The following is a 24,102-nucleotide window of genomic DNA, read 5'->3' on the forward strand; positions in this document are numbered from 1 at the left end:
AGTCATGGGAGTGGGAGCAGGGAGGAAACATTTAGGAACTAGAGGAAAGTTGTATTTTTCATCATTGTTACATCGCACCCTGACTGGCTCGTCTCCTCCCCGAGACCCCTCTGCAAGGGGATCTCCAGTGGCCTACTAATGGGCTATACTTTCATGTGCCCTTCTCTCTATGGAACTGAGAGGACTGCTGCAAGAGAGCAAGCTCTTTCTTTGGTCCAAGCTCAACAGCAAGGGCAAACTGAAACACTCACAGGGGAAGGTGGAATTCAAGCTCACTGATAAAGAGCAACTACCAATGGGCCTTCTTTACAAGAAATGCTTGTGACTAAGAAGTCAAAGAGCTTGTGGTGGCTTAATGGGGCAACAGTGGTCGTTCCAATCAATTTTTGCAATGTGGGCATGAAGGCTTGTTGTTGCCAAATCTGTGAATTTTATAATTTGGAATCTGGATTTTCATGCAAAGTCTATCATTTCTTTAAAATATTAGAAGGCTTTGAAAAAAAAAACACACCATGTGAGCCAAATAAAACATGTCTGGTCTGGGTTTGGTCTTCAGAATCCTAGTGTGAGTCTGTCACATACAATCTGATAATTATATTTCCTTCAATTTCTTTTCTTAATACATAAAATTAAAACTGAATTCAGAAAACTCCAGGGGACTTTGTGTTTTTTATTAGTAATGTTCTTGCTTATCATGTGGGAAGAATATCTTTAATTTTCAGTACAATTAACCCAATGAAACATTGTGATTATAAAGCCAATGGCTTACAGCAACATCATAGCTTTGGTTTGAACATACCGTATACACTCGTGTATAAGCCGAGTTTTTCCAGCACATTTTTAATGCAGTTTTTGTGGTAAAAAATGGTGCCTCAGCTGATATCAGGTCAGCATATACTCGATTATATATAGTATGCATCCTTTTGTGAACACTAATCGGCAGAGTGCCTACTTAAGAGACAGATAACAATGAACATTTATCCTGCACAACTGGAGAAGCTGACCCTGGGTACAATTTAAATGCAGTCAGAAAATTAAGATCATGTAATATAACGTGTTACCTACAGTTATAAAACCAATGTTATATGTTGAACAAACAAAAACATTTATTTTATAACTCTGTACTAATTCTCAGCAACTGAATATCGCTCATTTAACTCTCAAATTTTGAATTTGTTATGCATTGCCAATGTGACACTACAGTCCTGACTCAATTTGTCCTCAGTACTGGAGAAAGCTACACATTGAATAGTATTTGGATTAGAAAAAAATTTACATTTGCACTTCCAAGAAAATTATAGTTTTTTGTTTTGATTCTAAAGTAAGATGGCAGTCAAGTGACATTTCTTAATAAGGCTCTTCTAGCTACATTGCTGTAACTCCCACCACATGATAAGCTTGTTGTTGTTTGAAGCCTTCAAGTGGGTTGTGACCTATAGCAACTTCATGATCAAGGGAATGAAACGCTGCCTGGTTCTGCTCTATTCTCACAATTGCGCATATGCTTGAGCCCATTGTTAGAGTCAAAGTGTCAATCCATCTCTTTGATGGCTGTGTTAGTTACATAATCTGGTGTCAATTTGGGACTTGAGAGGTTTAAGAGTGAAGGGGTGGAGTCTAGTCTGTCAATTGAGTCATAGCAATGAGGCCTCTGTGTGGGCATGGCCTCCTGAGAATTCTGGGAAGTCTGATATTTCCTCCTTAGAGGCAGGAGACATCTGCTCTCTCAGTTCATTACCTGAGAGACACTCTAGGCTGAAAAAGCTGATCCCTGTGAGACATCCCTGAGGAAAAGCCACATGGACCTACCTTGATGCAGCCCTGGAAGCTGGAGAAGCCACATGGAGGCCCCTGTTAGCGCTGAGATGCTTACACCTCTACTGGCCTGTGATTGCCCTGCACTTGGCATCATTGCATGTATTTCTTGAGTCTGAAGAATGCTTTATATATTGGTATTGGACATATGGGCTAAGATCAGACTTATGGACTTGATCTGGACTGGACTGGGACGTTTTCTCAATATGCAACTGCTCTTGTATATAAAATTCTTTCTTATACATATACATGAGTGTCTATGGATTTCTTTCTCTAGTCTACCCAGACTAACACAAGGGCCTTTCTCTTTTTCACTGGCCCACTACTTTACCACACATAATGTCTTTCTTTAGTGACTGACCTCCCTGACAATATGTCCAAAGCATGTAAGATGAAGTTTCACCATCTTTGCCTCTAAGGAACATTCTGGCTGCATTTCTTCCAAGACAGAGTGGTTTGTCCTTGCAGAAGTCCATGGTACTTTCAATATTCTCCACCATCCCCACAATTCAAATGCATCAATTATTCTTCAGTTTTTTAAAAATTTAATGTCCAATTTTCACATGCATATTAGGTCATTGAAAATACCATGGCTTGGGTCAGGCACACCATGATCCTCAAAATAATATTCCTGCTTTTCAATACCCTAAAAGGCTTTGTGCAGCATATTTACCTAATGCAGCTCATCTTCTGATCTCTTGACCACTGCTTTCATGAACATTGATTATAGGTCCAAGCAAGACAAAATCTTTGACTTCAACCCTTTCTCCATTTATCATGATGTTACCTATGGGTTCAGTTATAAGAAATTTGGTCTTTTTTACATTGAGTTTTAATCCACACTGAAGACTCCAATCCTTAATCTTTATTGGCAAATGCTTCAAGTCCTCCTTGTTTTCAGCAGGCAAGGTTGTGTCATCTACATATCTCAGGTTGCTAATAAGCCTTCCTCCAAACTTTATAGCTGCATTGTTCTACGTATAAGCCAGCTTCTCTGATAATTTGCTCACCATACAGATTGAATAAGTATGGTGTGAGGATACAACCCCACTGAACCCCTTTCTTTATTTTAAACCATGCAGTATTCCCTTGTCCGATTTGCACAGCTGCATCTTTATTCATGTTCAAGTTCCTCATGAGCATAACAAATTGTTCTAGAATGCCCATTCTTTTTTTAACTTAATAAATCATTTTATTGGGGGCTCTTACATATATTATAACACACCATACATCAATTGTCTCAACTGGACAAGTATAATTATTGGCATCAATAATTTCTAAACATTACCTTTTTTCCTGAGCCCTTTTATATCAGCTTTTTTTATCCTCCTCCCTCCCCAACCCTGACACCCTTTTGAACCCTTAACATATTATATATTGTTATTATTATTTATACATATCTTAAACTACCCATTCTATCCCTTCCCCTACTATCCTGGTATTCTTCCCCTGAGGGGGGTTATTCTGCCATCATTGCTATCAATTCCCCGCCCCCACCCCACCCCTTTCTTCTATCCTACTGGAATCATTGCTCCCGTTACTGTTTCTGAGGGGGGGTCTCTTTCCTGAATTCTGTATATTGAAAGCTCTCATCTGTGCCACTGTCTGTACACCGGACTAGTGGGAGTTGCAAGATTGGACTCAGATCATTAAAATGAGGGAGGAAGGAACAAAGAACTAGAGGAGTGTTGTATATTTTGTTGGTGCTAAACTGTCCCCTGGATGCATATTTTCCTCTGCGCACTCCCTCTGAGTGGGGACATCAATTTTCCACCAATGGGCTTTGGGTTTCTAGCTTGACCCCTCTCCATCACCTCGGTGAGGTTGTTTATTTTGGTAGAATTCCTATCCTTCTTAAGGTTATCCATAATTTGTTTTTTTATGATCCACACAGTCAAGCACACTGGCATAGTCAATAAAACACAAGTAAACATCTTCGTAGTATTTGCTGCTTCAGTCAAGATCCATCTGACATCAGCAATGACAGGGTAGGACTGACAGGTAGGAAGACTAAGGACAAAGGGGTTTGCCTCCACCGAATGTCTAGGCTAAACGAAAACGAGCTGGTCATGCCACAATAAAGGGGTTTGAAAGGAATCAGGCACCCATTAGAAAGCATGGGAAGGTCCAAAGCTGGGCATGTGCAGATGAAGATCATCTAGGCCTACTGAAGGAGGTCAACATACGCAAATCTGACATGTTCAACTAAGTAAAACAAATAAAAACCATAATAGTAAGGGGGAGGCAATATTCAAGAACTAGAGGATGATTATGTGGTTCATCAATGCCATGCAGCACTCTGGGTTTATCATCCCTTCAAGTGCCACTCTCCTGTCTATAAGGCTGAGTCACCTCAGAGGCAGGAGCAGAGAGAAATCCCAGGGCCATAAACAGAGATCTCTGTCTGAAGTGGTGGAGGCCAAGATCCGAGACACCCGAGGCTCCATCCCTGAGATTGTGGGAGAGCAGAGATTCCAGGTGGAGCCTAGACTCTGAGGCATGGAGACTGAGATAGAGCAATGAATTATGGAATCCAGCAGAATAGTTTTGTGAGAGGAATGATTGGTGTCAGAAGAGGGGGAAAGAAGCATGGAAGGTGGACGCATGCCTGACCTCTGTCTTCTGGCATTCAGGGTGCAGCAGATGTGGAAATGAATTTCCTTTTTCTGTTGTCTAACGGGAGAACACCAGATTGGCCCTCTGCAACATTCTCTCTCTCAAAGATAAAAAATATTTCAGGACTTAAATTTGGTGTACATTATAATTATTATTATTTTTTTCACTCAGTACCTTTCTTTGACTCTGATGTGAGGGACAACAAGCATCTCTCTCTCTTTTTAAAAATCATCTTATTTGGAGTTCTTACAGTTATCATAACATTCAATAGTTTTATCACATCAGACACTGTTGTTCAATTCCAACACAATCAACTTCAAAACATTTTCTTTCTTCTTGAATTTCTTGATATATGCTGCCCTTTATCCCCTTCCTCCCCACCATACTCTCAAGGAAACTTTCTTTCTTTCTCATATCTTATACATTCAATATATTGTTCGCTCCCATCTGGTTGGGTTATACAGTCATCAATGCTATTAGCTACCTATTTCGGCCCACCCGAACCCCTTCCCATACACTCAAAGAACTGTTACTCCTGTTACTGTTTCTGAAGGGTTATCACTTTTGGCTTTCGTGTATCAAATGGTCTTAAATACACAAATGAACATACACAAATCTGACATGATTAATTAAGTAAAACAAATAAAACCATAATAGTAAGGGGAGGAAATATTCAAGAGCTAGAGGATGGTTATGTGGTTCTTCAATGCCATACCGCACCCGGATTTACCATCCCTTTTGTGTGCCCTTCTGAGAGGGACTGTTGGACTATCCAACAGGTGGGTTTTGGGTCTCCACTACATCCACACCCCTTCAGACCAATTTGGTTGCTTGCGACAAGTATCGCTTATTATTTCCGGTCTTGCCACCACCCTTGAGTATGGTAGGGAGTAAATTATGAGTGTCAGTTTCAGAAGGAGGTTGAACATTGTATGAGTCCAGCCAACATTAGACAGCACAGTCCACACAAGAGTGCTCTCACTTCTGACAGCAATTTCATGTTCAAGTTGGGATTTTGAAAACTACTTTCAGGTTCAATAATCTGCTAGACAGACCCACAGAACTTATTGAAAGTAGCTATAATCATAGTTATGGGAAAATGTACAGATGAAAATGACCCCAAAGAAGATATATATGGGAGGGTGAAGAAGTGATTTAAACACAGCACTTCCAGTCACCTGCTCCCTGTGAAGCCATGGAGAGTGGGCTACATTCTCTTAGCCATGAGGTATGCACGGAGTATTGCCAACTAGGGGAACTCACTCAAGCCTTTACATCCAGCGTGTTTATTGGAATTTAATTATATATATATATCACCTGTGTGGCTCACCTCTCTGTTCCAGACCTTATTCACTTTGAGTCTCCAATCCCACTGGAGACAGAAAGGATACTGCAGTTCCATAGTCCATACAGACCTGGCTGATCCCCTTTTTCACATACATGTAAATAAATCACAGTTTTTGTCGGTTCAGTTACCAAAAGCTCCAGACAAAGACGCTCCCACACAGACATGCCGTTACAAAGGCTGATAGATCACCTTTCAATATCCAACAACAGATGAGTTTTTCTTGTTAGGCACCTGTGAGTTGGTTCTGACCCACAGCGACTCTGCGTACAGCAGAATGAAACATCATCTCATCCGGGACCATCCTCAGACTAGTTCTATTTTGGAGCCTATTGTTGCAGCCATGGTGTCAATCCAGCTTATTGAGGGTCTTTTTCTTTTCCACTGTCCCACTCCAGGGCATGATGCCTTTTACCAGGCATTGGTTTCTCTGATAACATGTCCAAATTATGTGAGACAAAGTCTGGCTATCCTGACTTCTAAGGAGAATCCTGGCCACACTTCTTCCAGGAAAGAGCTGTATGCTCTTTTAGCAGTTCAGGGTGCTTTCTATACTCTTTGTCAGCAACACAATTCAAACTCATTGATTCATTAGCCTTCCTTATTCAACATCCTACTTCCATGTGCATATGAGATAAATGAAAACACCAACGTGTAGATAAGGCAAACCTTGGTCCTCAAAATAACATCTTTACTTTTCTACAATTTGAAGAGGTCTTATACAGCAGATTTACCCAATGTAATGTCTTGTTTGATTTCTTAACTGCTGCTTCCATCAGGAGCCAGTCTTGCCACTGATACCCCTGTTGCCTCATCCCACCCTTTGTATTGGACCCGTTTGGTAGTGATCCCTGTGTGACACAAGCTGACTTGTCTATATAAAAAATACATTAATTTGTTGGATATTCTTACAGCAGATTTTACTCTCTAGTGCTCTCAAATGGAGAATTTTGCTCCTCCCCTCTGTAGAGGATTTTTAGATCCTAGAGTGTCCAGGATCAATAGTTGCAGCAATACATTGACAGGGAACTGTCAGAAGTTCATGCCAGATTAAGAAGAGGATGTGGAAAAAGGGATATCACTGTTGATGGCAGATGGGTTTTGACTTAAAGTAGAGAGTACCAGAAAGTTGTTTGTTTACTTGTGTTTCAATGACTGTACAAAGGCATCAGACGGGGTGGACCACAATACACTGTGGATGACCCTGAGAAGAATGGGAATGCCAGAATGCCTCATGGTGCCCATGCAGAACTTGTACATGGACCAAGAGGCAGTTGTGTAAACAGAACAAGGAAATACCACATGGTTTAAGAGCAGGAATGGCGTGTATTAGGATTGTATGCTCTAACCATACTTATGTAATCTGTATTCTGATCAAATCATTGAAAATGTTGAATGATATGAAGAATGAGGCATCAGGCTTGGAGGAAGGCTTATTAACAACCAGAGACATGCAGATGACATGACCTTCCTTGCTGAAAGTGAGGACAAATTGAAGCACTTGATGATGAAGCTCAAGGTTTGCAGTCTTCAATATGGATTTAAACTCAATGTAAGGAAGACCAAATTCCTTACAAATGGACCAATAAGTAACATCATGATAAATGGAGAAAAGGTTGAAAGTATCAAGGATTTTGTCTTGCTTGAATCCACAAACAATGCTTATGGAAGCAGCAGTCAAGAGATCAAATGATGGATTGTATTACATTAATCTGCTGCACAAGACCTTTTAGAGTATTGAAGAGAAAGGATGTTACTTGGAGGACTCAGGTGTGCCTGATCCAAGCCATGGTATTCTCAAGTGCATCAGATTCATGTGAAAGGTGGACCTTGAATAAGGAAGACTGTAGAAGAATTGATGCATTTGAATTGTGGTGCTGGAGAAAGTAACATAGACTGCTCAAAGGGCAAACTGATCTGTGTTGGGAGAAGTAAGGCCAGAGTGCTGCTTATAGGCAAGGATCACAAGTCTTTGTCTTACGTACTCCAGACATATTGTCAGAAGCGACCAGTGTCTGGAGAGGGACATCACATCTGGTAAAGTGGAAGGGCAGCAAAACCTAGGAAGGCCCTTAATGTGATGGACCGACACAATGGCTGCATCAGCGTGCTCAGACATGGGAATAACTGTGAGGATGCACAGGACTGGACAGTGTTCGTTCTTTTATGCATAGGGTCTCTCAGGGTTGGAGACGACTTGATGGCACCTAACAGCAGCACAGCAACAGACGGTTTTCTGGGGGAGGCTGTTTGAGGTGCAAGCACATTAGTAAAGGAGGCTGCAGTTTTTGTAGTGTTTTATTATCAGGAGTTGAGCAGCAAAACTGCCAGTTACGTGGCCTTCCCAGGATATCATATAGGCTCATTTCCTCAGGTTGGTATTAGAGAAATGAGTCACATCAGAAGGTCAATGTTATTTGGCAAGGAATTGTTTCCCCTTGCTTACATTTAAGTTGTTTCTACCCAAGAGGTGTATGCACACAGAATTAACTTCAGAATCATAGTTTTGGGTTTAATTAGCTCTTTGGCTATAAAAATTTTCCATCTGGAAAATCTGAAGTTAAATACACAGGAAGTGCAGGTATGGCCATTTTGGAACTTGCCGGCTTTATGATCTGGGGTCATCACAGTCAGACTCATGTTCCTTATTTCTTTTTGGTGCCTTGTAAAACAACACTGCGTCTCATAATAAGATAATCAACAAAGAATTGAAGCAAGTCTTGAGCATTTAAGTACTCTAATGTGACTTTAACTGAAAAGAAAATGTGTAGAATGGATGAAAAAGTGAAACCCTGTTTTTAAAATTAAAAAGAAAAATGAGGGCTCAGCTCTACAGCACTGCTATCAAGTAATTCAAGAAACCTATGGTGAGATTGGGCAAGTAATTCAAGAAGCCTATGGTGAGATTGGGCAAGTAATTCCAGAAACCTATGGTGAGATTGGATGTGAACACAAGCTCTTTCCACTACACAAGGAGGACTGGAAGATGATTAACTAAGAGCCATTTTTCTTAGGTTTTATTCTTTTTTCCAAAATGGTTTTTATTGATTCTCTTCCAAAGCCACCATCTTTTGTGTTGTGAATATACATCACTTGCTATCATTGGGCAGCTATGAAATACAGCATAGTATATGCCTTTCTGGGGAGGGGGTGATTTTACATTCTTAAATACTTTTTAATCCAGATTTTTGGATAAAAATATTATATAACCTCTTGATGTTATACATAAAACTTTTCATATGGGTGATCCCCCTTTCCATATACTTGTAATTATGAACTATATCCTGAAGATGAATGAAGTGCGATGCCATTCATTCTTTAAAGTGGATTTTTCAAATTCTGATTTTGCTTATAAAATTCCATGGATTTGCAGGAGAGTTATGTATCAGTATTTTATCCTTTCACCATACTTATCCAATTTGTATGCAAAGCAAATAATATCAAAAGCTAGATTGTATGAAGAAAAATCAGAATGAGGGTAAGGGTTATAAATATCCTGTAATATGCCAATGATACAACCGTGCTTATTAAAAGTGAAGAAGATTTGAAGCACTTACTGATAATGATCAATGCCTACAGTCTGCCATATGAACTACACCTCATCATAAAGAAATGAAAGGATGCCAGAACACATCATCGGGATAAACAGACAAACGCTTGAACTTGCCAATGAGTTTATTTTATTTGGATCCACGATCAATGCTCATGGAAGCATCAGCCTAGAGATCAAAAGCTGTAACATACTGGAAGAATCTGCTGCCCAAACCTCTTTCAAGTGTTAGAACAAAGATGTCACTTAACACAAACGATCACCTGTTTAGTCTCCTATCTGTGAAAGCTGGACAATGACTATGGAAGACAGTAGAACCATTGATGCCTTTTCATTATGGTGCTGAAGAAGAACATGGAATCTGCTATGAACGGCCAGTGAGGAGGACGTCAAACTCTCGAACTGTAGATTACAAGGCAGTGTAAAGAAAACTAAAATCCCCACAACTGGATCAGAAGACAACATCGTGATAAACAGGGGAATATTAGACTTGTCAATGGTTTCATCCTGCTTGGGCCCTGTAACAACAATTAGATTTTATGTCAGATTGAGTGGGTCTGTATTTTCCCATGATAAAATCAAACATAGTGTGGTGAATTCTGTCATGGGATCTTCTGAGAAGCAAACAAGGAGTCATGGGAGGGATAGGAATACCACCTCCTTAATCTGGTCACAGTATTCAATTTCTTTCCAACAGTTTTATTGGCACATAGTTCATGGGACATACAATCCAATGGGTTAATATCTTAAAAAGAGCTGTGCAATCATCACCACAAGCAATTTTAGAAGATTTTTTTCATTCTTATGCTCATTATTATTAGATCCCCATTCCCCACCCCCACAACCTCCTCTGCCATCATAACCATAAGAAATTATTAATTTACTTCCTGTCTCCATGGATTTGCCTATCCTGGATTTCATATAAAGAAAATAATAATAACAGTACAACAGCAATAACAAAATAAAACAGAAAAGCTTCCGTCTAAAATAAAGCAGAAAATACTAAAAACTAGAATAAATTTAAAATGGGTAAAAAAGGAGAACAACTGATAAGGTGTTAAATTTTAACCTAAGTGCATCAGTGCTAACCCAACTTCCATTGTACTTTGTCGGTGATAAGTCTCTTTGTGTGGCTGGTCAGTTGGTCAGAGGATATTCTCCAGACACTTAATCCACATGGGGTTGCTGCAAATGGATTTCTGAGTGTCACTGTCATCTATAGTCTCCTGAAAACAATACTCAGAATTTAAACTTTAATACAGTTCCCTCCTCTGATCTTAGATTTTATTTTTTACTATGCTTGAATCACACAGGCTGCTGTGGTACTTCTATGTGAACTTAGCTCACTTAGATGGTTGCTTGAGTTAGGAGAAGACTTTAAGAATCTGGTCACAGTCTTGATACAATTATGATGCTTGTGAAGACTATTGAAAGGAACATGGGGTATCATAAGAACAAACAAACAAGCTGATGGTGCCTGGCTATCAAAAGATATAGCGTCTGGGGTCTTAGAGGCTTGCAGGTAAACAAGCAGCCATCTAGCTCAGAAGCAACAATGCCCGCATGGAAGAAGCACACCAGCTTGTGTGACCATGAGCTGTCAAAGGCACCAGGTATCAGGCATCAAAGAACAAAAAAATCATGTCATTGTAAATGAGGGGGAGTGGAGAGTGGAGACCCAAAGCCCATCTGTAGGTAACCGGACACCACTTTCCAGCAGGGTTGCGGGAAGGAGACGAGCCAGGCAGCATGCAGGGTAGCAACAATGAAACATACAACTTTCCTCTAATTCTTAAATGCTTCCTCCCCACCACTATCATGATCCCAATTCTACTTTACAAGTCTGGCTGGACCAGAGGAGGTACACTGGTACAGATAGGAACTGGAAACACAGGGAATCCAGGACAGATGATCCCTTCAGGACCAGTGGTGAGAGTGGTGATAATGGAGGGTGGAGGAAAGGTGGGGTGGGAAGGGGGAACCGATTACAAAGATCTACATATAACCTCCTCTCTGGGGGACAGACAACAGAAAAGTAGGTGAAAGGAGACATCGGACAGTGTAAGACATGAGAAAATAATAATAATTTATAAATTATCAAGGTTCATGAGGGAAGGGGGAGTGGGGAGGGAGGGGAAAAATGAGGAGCTGATACCAAGGGCTTAAGTGGAGAGCAAATATTTTCAGAATGATGAGGGCAATGAATGTACAAACGTGATTTACACAATTGATGTATGTATGGATTGTGATGAGTTGTATAAGCCCCCAATAAAATGAATAAAAAAATTTTTAAGACAAAAAAAAGGAGGCACTGATATCAAGGGCTCAATATAAAGTAAATATCTAGAAAATGATGATGGCAGCATTTGTATAAATATGCTTGATACAATTGATGTATGGATTGTTATAAAAGCTCTAAGAGCACTCAATAAAATGATTTTTAGTGAAAAAAAAAAAGAACAAACAAATAAAAATCTGTCTTGGAAGAAATACAGCCAGAATTCTCCTTGGAAACAAGGATGGTGAGACTTGGTCTCAAGTATTTCGGACACTTTATCAGGAAATATCGGTTCCTGGAAAAGGATATCATGCTTGGTAAAGGTGAGGGTCAATGTAAAAGAGGAAGACCCCGCGAAGGATTGCCACACATAACAACATGTGTGAGGGTGGTGTGGGACAAGGCAGTGTTTCTTTCTGTTGTACAAAGGATCACGATGAGTTGGAACCAACTCAATCGCACTTAACCACAGCAACCAGTACTGTTGAATGAGAAAAGTGCTGAAAGAAGTTCAGCCAAATAGAATGAGACTTCTTCTTATGTACTTTGGACATATTATCTGGAGCAGGCGTCCTCAAACTATGGCCTGCGGGCCCCATGCGGCCCACCTAGGACATTTATCCAGCCCCTTGGGTGTTTTTGCCCCATTTGTTTTTTCACTTCAAAATAAGATATGTGCAATGTGCACAGGGATTTGTTCATAGTTTTTTTTTTTAACTATAGTCCGGCCCTCCAAGGGGTCTGAGGGACAGTGAACTGGCCCTCTGTTTAAAAAGTTTGAGGACCCCTGATCTGGAGGGGCCAATCTTTAGAGAGAGACATTATGATTGGTAAAATAGAGGGTAAACACAAAAGACAAAGAGCCTGCATGTGATGATAACACATTGGCTGGAATACTACGCTTCAACATAGGAACAATTATCTGGATAATGCAAGACTGTGCAGTGTTTTATTCTGTTGTGCATAGGATCACTATGAGTCCGAACCTACTCATTCACACTGAACAATGCATGACATTATCATTAGGATCTTCAACATATACTAATGATTATAATATAAAAGGACGCCTTTCTAAAAAATAAGTTATGTTTGGAAGTTATTTGGTGCTGTACATAGGATATGAGCTGGTATTTAAGAATGTAGCAGATTTACATGCATATAAGTGAATATTGGAAAAACTAGCTGTATTGGTCAGGGTATTGTTGACTCACAGTGACCCCGTGTACAATAGATAGAAAACTACTGATCTTGCACACACCTCACAATAGATAGGTTTCCATCTGTTCTTGCAGTCACGGTGTCATTCCATGTATGGTCTTCCTCTTCTCGGTGCTCTTCCAACTAGCCTAATGTCCTTTCCTAGGACTGCTCTGTCCTGGTAACATGTCTAAAGTATTTGAGATCTCATCTTCCCATCCTCACTTTCAAAGAGCATTCTTGCAGTGTTTCCTCTAACCCAGATTTGTTTGTTCTTCTGGAAGTCCCTGGCACTTCCACGATCCTTCAACCACACCACAATCCAAATGCCTCGGGTAGATTATGCGGCAGTAACAAATTAGCCATTTGATTTATGGATCGATGACAAGTCAATGGAAGCAAAGGCAACTCTCCAGGGTGGCTCTCCCCTCTGTGATGACTCTGAAACCTAGGCTACTTGTCTCTGTGGCAACTTCCACAGCTGCCTTTAGAGGACACTGTAAGCTCTTCAAAGCCTCAGCTGTGAGGTGACTTATTGCTTCTACTTATTGGCAGGAACAAGATTTCTCCACATGGGCCGTAGTGATATTTTGGTCTAAATAGCACTTTGGTTTTTATGGGGTGTTCAGTGCAGTATAGGATGTATAAAATCATGCTGGTGATTGTGATTTACATTAATCTTTTTTTCTCACTTTTCGCTCTCAATCTATTTTTTATCTTTGAATTTACAGTATGTCTTCTGTAGACAGTATATGGCTGGATCTGCTTTTTATTTGTAGACTGGACATTATCTCCTTTCTGATGAGATTGTTGAATCTATTATCATTTAATGTTAATACTGATATATTTAGATTTTTCACAATCAGCAGAAACCTGAAGGATTATCAGACAAAACAGACTTTATAACAAATCATGTTAATTTCATAACGATATGTGATAGTTAGGTTTTTTTTGTGCCAACATAGCACCTATAAGTAGATATGCGTGGATTTTAGTCTATCAATCACATTGTAGCTTGATGACATCATTTGGAGGTATGTACCACCAAGATAAATGGCTCCTAGAGGCAGCCCACTCTCTCTCTCAGCCTTCCCCTTCCTGTTGACGAACCACGCTGAGACCTGCACCAGCCCTGTCATGCTTCCACTGCCATTTGATCCACAGGACTTTTCACCCACCAGCCTGTGCTCCTCCTCCATTTTGCATCACTGCGTGTGGCTGCATGAGTCTGAAGAGCGATTTATGGACTGGTACTGAACATATGGACTTGATCAGGGCTGGCCTGGGATGTTTTCCTGATATAACTACTTCTTGATATAAAACTCTGTTTGACACATAAAAAAAACCATGCTGGGTGCCACTGCATGCCAATAGGTCCTCATTCGTCTGTGATGACCCAACATGTCCCCACATATTGATATGTGTCTAATGGAAAACTCAAAATCAAATTCACTGTTCTCTAGTAATTTCTGACTTACAGCAACCTTGTGCACTGAGTGGGAAGCCTGGTGGCATGGTGGCCGTGCATTGGACTGCTAACTGCAAGGGCAGTAATTCCAAAACCAACAGCTGCTCCGAGTGAAAAGTTGGACTTTCTATTCCCCTGAACAGTTACAGTTTCAGAAATTCCCAGCGGAAGTTCTGTCCTGTCCTCCGGGATACTGTGAGTCAGAATAGACTCAGCGGCACTGAGAGTGAGATAGACAGACTGTAACTGTGCCTGTGGGTCTCCATGTTGTCAGTCTTTATGGGAACAAAAAGTTTCATCTTTCACCCATAGAATGGCTTGTGAGTTTGAACCTCTGACCTTTGGTTAGCAACCAAACTTGGCACCGACCACACTGCCTGGCCTTCTATGGCCCCTGGAGGGGTAGGCAGCATTGGTTTTCGTTGAGAACCACCAGGTTACAACTATTCATGCATCCCAGACTAACTAAAAGATTGCTGGTAAATATGATTTTATGTTTATAGGAATGAAAGGATAAGCACTAGTAATCTGTAACACATTAGCTGAAGAAATAGAGGAATTCCATCATTTCACTATACCGCTAAACATATGTGCAATATGTTAATATGTATTTCAATTTTAACATAAAGCAAAACAAATATCTGATGTAAATTGGACAGTTCTTTAGAGCTAATTAAATGTATTAAACTGTAAAATGAAATCATTTGTAGTAAAATACACTAAAGAATTAAAAGAAGTTGAAATTGTAATTATTGTGTTGGATAAGAGGCTTAAAACAAAACATTAGCTATAATGTAAATTAGAATGTTGGAATAAATTAGTGTTACTGTGAAAACTTGTTTAGCATCTCTGAACATATGTTTAATGTTGAGAAAAATTTTTATTAGACATTGAAATAACCATTTTTGGCATAGACTTGTGGAGTGTTTACTTGTTCACACAGTTTGATCTTGGTACTTTACTTTTTAATTTGTTGTTAAACTGTATATATTAGCCATGGAATAAAGACTATATATTAGTCATGTAATAATTAGTAAGAATGCTTGACATTATAGGTATTGAAATCTAGTGAATCTATCTTCAGTTAGATAGATGGATATATGTTAGATACATAGAGAGATAGATATAGATAGATAAGACAAAACTTGTTCTTGTTCATGTAACTGATTGCTGCTCTGTTCCACATCTACATCTCTCCTCATTCTGGGACCCAGACTGAAGATGCAACCCCTGTATCAGCCTTGTGTAAGGTAAATACATCATCATAGACTAGGGGTGACTCTTACAGTTTCTACTTGGACAATGGCAGTGAGATTTGTGGGTTTTAGTTAACTATAAGGGAAAGAAAGTCTCTCCAGGGTTTGATTTGAACATCCCTGAGGCTGATCGGCTAAATGCCCACCATATGTGACTGGAAACAATACTGAGATTTCAACCCCTCTATAATCATGTCTTGGGCAGCTAAGGAGTGTTTCCCTAAAGAAGGTCAGAAGGTGCTGTTGCCAGAAGAAGAAGGAGGTGCTGAAAAGACCAGACAAGATGTCCACTGTCTATAGAAATGGCATAACTGAATGCAATGGACTAGAATATCAGGAGATACTATAAAAACATTCACCTTAGGAGCCACCCAGGGCGCAGTGTAGCAACGATGAAACATACAACTTTCTTCTAGTTCCGAAATGCTTCGTCCCTGCCCCACTATCATGATCCCAATTCTACCTTACAAATCTGGCTTGACCAGAGGATTTACACTGGTACAGATAGGAACTGGAAACACAGGGAATCCAGGGTGGATGATCCCTTCAGGACCAGTGGTGAGAGTGGCGATACCAGCAGGGTGAAAGGAGGGTGGGTTGGAAAGGGGGAACCAATTACAAGGATCTACATATAACCTCCTTCCTGGGGACAGAAAACAGAAAAATGCGTGAAGGGAGATGTCGGACCATGCAAGATATGACAAAATAATAATTTATAAATTATCTAGGGTTCATGATGGAGGGGGAAAAGGGGAGGAAGGGGAAAATGAGGAGCTGATGCCAGGGACCTAAGTGGAGAGGAAATGTTTTGAGAATGATGAGGGCAATGAATGTACAAATGTGCTTTACACAATTGATGTATGTATGGATTGTGATAAGAGTTGTATGAGTCCCTAATAAACTGATTAAAAAACAACAAAAAAACCCTCCAAACATTCACCTTTATTTAAGTTTTTTGTTCCCCAAATCCCAAGGTTACATAATATTTTGTCACCATCAAGGGATAAAGGTTGTAGGAGAGCTCAAAAGTCCATTTGAAGGGGGAAAAAAACCAATCACTAGGCAGATGTTCTTTATAAATCTTTGAAAGGGGAGCCAAGAACAAAAAAACAAAAACAACCTGTGACTCCATTTCAGTAATATTGTTAACTTAGCAAAGAAGTAACTTAAGTTTACTTTACTCTTGCTCCCAAGTATTATTGATTTATTTTCCTCTAAAAAGTCTTTTGATGTACTGAGGTTCCTTAATGCAGCATTGGAAAAACAAAAACAAAAACAGTGAACCAACAGTTATGTAGCCATCTTTAGATAAAGAGAAGCTCAAATGATAGTAATTGATTTTGAAGAGCTTTGAGGTTAGCTGTTGAGATTGGAGTATATATGTGTAGAGATAGTAGCACAAGTTTATAAATGACAAATACCACAAGGATAGAGGCAATGAGGTGTTCAAAGCCAAAGATCATTCAATTGTTGACAAAGCTAGTGTAGGAAATCCAGAATTCGGGGTCATAGGAGCAAGATAGGCATTGGGGCTAGTTTGGGGCAGTATCCACGGTGGGGCAGGTTCCGCAGGTGGACTGTGGTGTCAGGATGATTTGATATCAGGTTTGGAACATTTAATTTTTCATCTGTCCAGTGGCTAATGGATGATTTTAAGTTGCTTTTCTTCCCCAGAGGTTATCTGGCAAAGTCTGAAGACATTTTTCGGGAGGTGCAATTGGAATCTACTAGACAGAGACCAGCGATACATGTGCTCCATTGCACAGGACAGGCCCCTACAACAAGGAATCATTCGATCTAAAATGTCAGTGGAGCTGACGCGGGGAATCTCTTTAGTAGCATGTTCTATGGAGATAACGTATAGCTTGGCTAGGGCAAGCAGATAAGTAAAAGAAGAAATACTTATCAGATTCTTTGAAAAAGGTAAGCCCATAAAAGTATGTGTCTGACTGAGTCTGGTGTTGTTAGGTTGCTCAAGCTGGTTCCAACTCATAGTGACCCTACCCCAGAGAACAAAACCCTGGCCAGCCCTGTGCCATCCTCATACTTGTTCCTATGTTTGAAGTCATCATTTCAGCTCTGTGGCAATCCATCTTGCCTAAGGTCTTACTCTTTTTGGGTGCCCCTACAACGTTACCAAGTATGATTGGGCAGAGTCCATAAAATGCTTCCCTCCAAATTCCCCCTTGATCATTCCTTGCATTTTGATTTAAGTCCATAATTGACCTGTCTTGTGGGATAGTGGATTACACATTGTGCTGATAACCATGAGGTCATAAGTTTGAAACCACCAAGCCACTCTGTGGCAGAAAGATGAAGGTTTCTACTGCTGTAGAGTTATGGTCTTGGAAACCCACAGGGGTAGTTCTACTCTGTTCTGTAGGCAGATATTTGGCTTGGCTCTTATCATTGACCAAGAAGATCCCAAGGATATTAGACTTGGAAGGTAATTCTTCAGAAAAGAAAACACTCATGTCTTCAATGATCAAGTAGTAATTTAGATAAGGTGTAAGATTAAATGATCTGTCCATTGAGAAAGCCAAAAATGAACAACATTCTAGTAGCACAATCACAGCTAATGCTCAGAATTTGATTTCTGATACTAGTGTTCAATGGAATAAACCACGATTAATTGATAAATGGCTGATTCTAGGATAGGGCAGGAAATGTATAAGATGACCTTGGAGTATTTTGTAAGGACTAGCCCAAACAAACAAAATTCACACTTATGGGAGAACAGAGGAACGTAAACCAAATTGGCTTATAATCTAAAATATGAAATAAATATCTATGATTTCATAGTGATATATATAATTATACAATAAATGCATGCATGAAAGAGAAGATACAAATCTCCCTTGCAAAAGAGTTTCAAATAATTTATGTGGATACTCTTTCCAAAGGACGGGGTGAAAAACGACTCCAAGTGTACAGTATCCAATCAAACTCACTGCCATTGAATCAATACTGACCCACATCAAGCTTACAGGACAGGGAAGAACTGCCCCCATGAGTTTCTGAGCTTGTAACTACTGACAGGCGTAGAAAGTGGAGCCAGTGGTGTTTTTGAACTGCCAACCTGTGGCTTGCAGCCCAGCTCATAACCACTATGCCGCCAGAACTTCTGCTAAGTGTAAAATATAGGAAGGAGGAAACAAGTAACATTATAGTGGAGAAGCTTGACAAACAGTACTTCAGCTAGGTGATCAAGGTCAATGTAACAGTTTTAAATTGTGTTGATAGTATGTATCTGGATATGGTGAGAGTGGCACTTCTGTTATTTTCCTCCCCAAACTCCACAATTTTATGAGAAAACATCAAACCAATTCCAGTAAAGATGCATCCAATGCACAGAATACCTAGTCAGAGCTCCTCAAAACTTTCCAGTTTATTAAAAATATAAGTAAAGTCTGAGAAACCTGTTATAGCTGAGAGCAGGCTAAAGAGATGTGACAACGGCATGCTATGTGGTATATTGCATGGATCTTGCAACAGAAACAGAGCATTAGGTAACAATTAAGAATATGGGATAAACTATGGAGCTTAGTAATAATGTATTCATAATGGTTTATTACTTGGAAAAATGTGCCATTCTAATATTATGTTAGTATGGAGACACTATATGAGCATGTGTAAGTAAAGAGCACTTACTGTGTACTGGAATGGTTCTGCTCTCACTCCTTGAAGGTATTGATTCTATCAACTCAATTGTTCTTTAAATCTCAAAGTGTTCTAAAATAAAATATTTTAAAAAGGTAAAGAATGTCGCATCTCGCCGTGGGGGTGGCTATATGGTCCTCTCTGTACATTGGGCCCTCCGAGCTGGGCTATCATCCTCTGAGCTTGGTGGGCCCAGGTGTGCTCCGCTCCGTTCTTCCTCCTTCCTTTGCTTCAGCTTCCTTCTGGGTGTGGTGTGGTAGGTCAGTTCCTTTCTCAGACCAGACGATCTATTTCCATTTTCTGTGGTGCTCCCTTCCATGGTGGGGGTCGGGCTAATTCTGGTTAGGGCCGGCGTATGGTCCAGTCTCTTTGTGGATTCCTCCGTGCGTTACATTGCCCTCCTGGTTTGGCATGTCGTGATGGGGTCTGTATGCACGTTCCAGTTCTGTGGGGACACAACTGATACTCTCCCCCTGGGTGGGTTAGTGCCCTGTTCCCCCACTTGCCATCAACTCAGTTTCTCCCCACCCCACTTCTCTCTCCACCTGACCCCCTTCCATCTTCTTTATGTTGGACTCTCATGTACCTCCCTACGTGCGGTCTGCCCTCCCGCCAACTATCAATGTTTCCACCTGTTTATTGCTTGAAAGGTGTTTATTCTTCTATTGCTGGCATGCTGATTGTACTTACCTCAGGGGGTTCATGTTATACCTGTCCTTTTGAGTTTGGCTTACCTCACTTAACATGATTCCTTCCGGCTCTTCCCAGGAAACAACGTGTTTCATATGATCATCCGTGCTTTTCAGTGCTGCATAGTACTCCATTGTGTGATTGTTCCAGAGTTTACTAATCCACTCATCTATCGATGGAAACTTAGGCTGTTTCCAAGTCTTTGCGATTGTGAATTGTGTCGCAATAAACATTGGAGTGCAGATGACTGGTCGTGTTTTATTTGTTGCTTCCACCGGGTATATGTCCAGTAGAGGGATGACTGGGTCATCCTGCACTGACCCATGGCCCTACATGGGACAGCACTGGAGACACAGTGTGGGATGTGCAACTGAGCTGACCCCACCACACTGAGGTAAAACACAGGGGGCGTGCAATGGAGCAGCGGGGGAGGCAGAGCAAGGAGGTCCTGAGGGAGTATAAAGGATGGACTTTGGGGCCGGGATGTGGCACCCCATCAGACTCGACCGTAAAACACTCCTAAAGGTCAACAAATAGACCTTGAACTACTAACAGGCTTTTTCTTTCTTTTTTTTCTTTTTGTTGTTTTTTTCTCTTCTTTTAAATTTTGTATGTCAGTGACTTTTTTTGTTTGTTAGCTTGTCGGTGTTGCTGTCGTCGTCGCCATGTTCTTATGTGCCACTTTGGTGCTGTCAAAGCCATCCCCAATTTTATGCTCATAGTAATATATCTGCAAGTCTACCTAGATAAGAGAGGCTGGACAAACAATGTGAGAAGAAAATAAAGGGACCAACTATCCCGGAGGGACATGAGAGTGTGGGAGGTAGGGGAAGGGAGGAGGTGTGGGCCAACCCAGTGACAAGGGAACAATGAGTGGTTCAAAACCAGTGGCAGGGAGGGGATGGGAGGACTGGTAGGGAGTGACCAAGGGCAAGGTAACTGAGAGGAATTAATAAAACCAGAATGAAGGCTGAACATGGTAGTGGGACAGGAGGAAAGCATAAGGAAATAGAGGAAAGGAGTAGGAGGAAAAGGGCATACATAGAAGCCTAAATACAGACATGTATATATGTAAATAAATATATTTAAGATTATGGGGGAAATGGACCTATGTGCATTTATTTATAGGTTTAGTAGTAGGGTACAGGTGGACATTGGGCCTCTTCATGTGCATTCCCTTAATACAAGAGCACCTTGCTCAGCTAAACGGTCATTTCATGATACCCACCTTCCCGACATGATCGCTGAAGACAGACGTGTGCATAAGCAAATGTGGTGAAGAAAGCTGATGGTGTCCGGCTATCAAAAGATAAAGCATCTGGGGTCTTAAAGGATTGAACGCAAATAAGCGGCCATCTAGCTTGGAAGCAACAAATCCCACAGAGAAGAAGCACACAAGCCTGTGTGAACACGAGGTGTTGAAGGGATCAGGTAGCAGACACCAAAGTACAAAAACCACCATTTTGTGATCACCTTCCCCACATAAATGCTGAAGACGAATGTGTGCACAAGTAAGCACGCTGAAGAAAGCTGATGGTGCCAGGCTATCAAGAGCTATAGTGTCTGGGGACTTAAAGGTTTGAAAGTAAACAAGCAACATCTAGCCCAGAAGCAACAAAGCCCACATGGAAGCAGTACACCAACATGTGTGATCATGAGGGGCTGAGGGGACCAGGTTTCAAGCACCAAAGTTGGGGGGGGGCGAGAAATCATATCATCGTGAATGAGGGTAGCGCATGATGGGGACCCAATACCCATCTTTGGACAACTAGACATACCTTGCAGAGGGGTAGTGGGGAGGAGATGAGTCACTCACGGTTCAGTGTAGCAATAATGAAACTCACAACCTTCCTCTAATTCTTAAACGCTTCCTCCCCCCTACTATCATGATCCCAATTCTACCTTGCAAACCTGTTTAGACCAGAGGATGCACAGCAGTAAAAATGGGAACTGGAAACACAGGGAATCTAGGACAGATGAACCCCTCAGGACCAGTGGTGAGAGTGGTGATACTGGGAGGGAAGGGGGCATAGAAAGGGGGAATCGATCACAAGGATCTACATATGACCTCCTTTCTGGGGGATTGGCAACAGAAGGGTGGGTGAAGGGAGACGCCAGGCAGTGTAAGATAAGATAAAATAATAATTTATAAATTATTAAGGGTTCATGAGGGAGCGGGGAAGGAAGGAGACGGGAAAAAGGAAAACGAGGAGCTGATTCCAGGAACCCAAGCAGAAAGCGAATTTTGAGAATGATGAGGGCAACAAATGTATAAGTGTGCTTTACACAATATATGTATATATGGATTGTGATAAGAGTTGTATGAGCTCCAATAAAATGATTTAAAAAAAAGGTAAAGGTTGGGTAAGTCCTATAGTATAGTAGAAAGTGAATGTGTGTGTGTGTGTGTGTGTGTGTGTCTGTCTGTCTGTCTGTCTGTGTGTATGTAAAAAGGATTGTAGTCTTCACTATGGCTTACAACTCATTGCAAAGAAGACCGAAATACTCACAACTGTACCAGTAGTTAACATCATGATACATGGAGAAGAGATGGAAAGAGTCAGACATTCTCTCTTGCATGGAGCTATAATCAATGCTAATGGCAGCACCAGCCAAGAGATCAAATGACACCTTGTATTGGAGAAATCTGCTTCATAAGAGCTCCTTAAAGTTTTGAAAAGCAAGGGTTTTACTCGAGGACTAAGGTGCACCTGACCAAGCCATGGTATTTCAGTGGCCTCATATGTTAGTCCAGGTTGTCTTGAGAAACAAACCAGTGTCACTCATCTATGCACAAGAAAGAACTTTATATTAGGAAGCAAATATAATCAAAAAGGGACCCACCACCCAGTCTAAACCAAGTACATAGATTAGTTGCTAGCTGGGCCCTTTTCAGATTCACATAGTTTGAGGGTGATCAAACTGAGAGTTGATACAAGCAGCAGGCAGCTCACAGACCAGTGAGTGCAGAGTTATGTGGGTCCAAGTTCAGTGGAAACATGGCAGGTGCTGACTGCTGTCAGAAATCTGTTCTTGAGATGTCCAGCCAATTGGCTGCTGTCACTGTTGTTAGATGATTTTCAGCAAAATTTTACTTGCATGCGATATCTATGACATTGTTCTATAATTTGAGCATTCTGTTGAGTTACCTTTCCTTGGAATGGGTACAAATATGGATCTCTTCCAGGCAGTTGGCCAAGTAGATATCTTCCAAATTTCTTGATATAGATATGTGAGTGATCCCAGTGCTTCATCAGCTTGTTGAAATATTTTAATTGGTATTCCGTCCATTGTTGGAGCTTGTTTTTGACTATTTTAAGGGAAGCTTGAACTTCTTCCTTTAGTGATTCTTCTTCATATTCTACCTCTTGAAATAGTGAAATGTTGACTTGTTATTTTTGGTATAGTGACTCTGTACTATTTCCTTCTTTTTTCGATGCGTCCTGCATCGTTCAATATTTTGCCTAAAGGATCTCTTAATATTGCAACTCAAGGCTTGACTTTTTTTCATGAGTTCTTTCCATTTAAGACATAATGAGTGTATTCATAATTTTTTAAACTCTAGGTCTTTGTACATTTCATTATAATCTTTTGCTTTGTCTTCTAGAGCTGTACTTTGAAATGTTCTGTTCAATTCTTTGATGTCATCATTTCTTCCACTTGCCTTAGCTCCTCTATCTTTAAGAGTAAGCTTCAGAATCTCTTCTGGCATCCATTTTAATCTTTTCCTTCTTTCCGGTCTTTTTAATGACTTCATAAATGATACACTTGATGTCTTCTCACAGCTCATCAGGTCTTGTGTTATTAGTGTTCAATGCAGGAAAATCTGTTCTTGAAATTCAGGTTGAATAGACTCAAGGTCATATTTTGGCTCCCATGGACTTATTTTAATTTTCTTCAGCTTTCATCTAAATTTATATATGAGCAATTGATGGTCTGTTTCACAGATAGTCCCTAACCTAGTACTAACTCTTTATATTGGGTTTTTCCATTGTCTCTTCTTACAGATGTAACTAATTTTTATGTTTGTAGTCATTGTTTATCTTTTTGAAAAAAGGAATTTGTTATGAACAAGCTCTGATATTGTAAAATTCTATGATTGGATCTCCGGCTTTGTTTCTGTCACCAAGACCATAATTTCTTCTTCCCTTTTTAAAAAACAAAACAGTTTTATTGGCACTTTATCCAAATGCCATACAATCCAATAGTTCAACAATATCAAGAAGA

Source organism: Echinops telfairi, unplaced genomic scaffold (assembly GCF_000313985.2).
Source record: "Echinops telfairi isolate 266 unplaced genomic scaffold, ASM31398v2 ScPeMD7_7469;HRSCAF=8507_0, whole genome shotgun sequence".
In the NCBI taxonomy this organism is placed as follows: domain Eukaryota; kingdom Metazoa; phylum Chordata; class Mammalia; order Afrosoricida; family Tenrecidae; genus Echinops; species Echinops telfairi.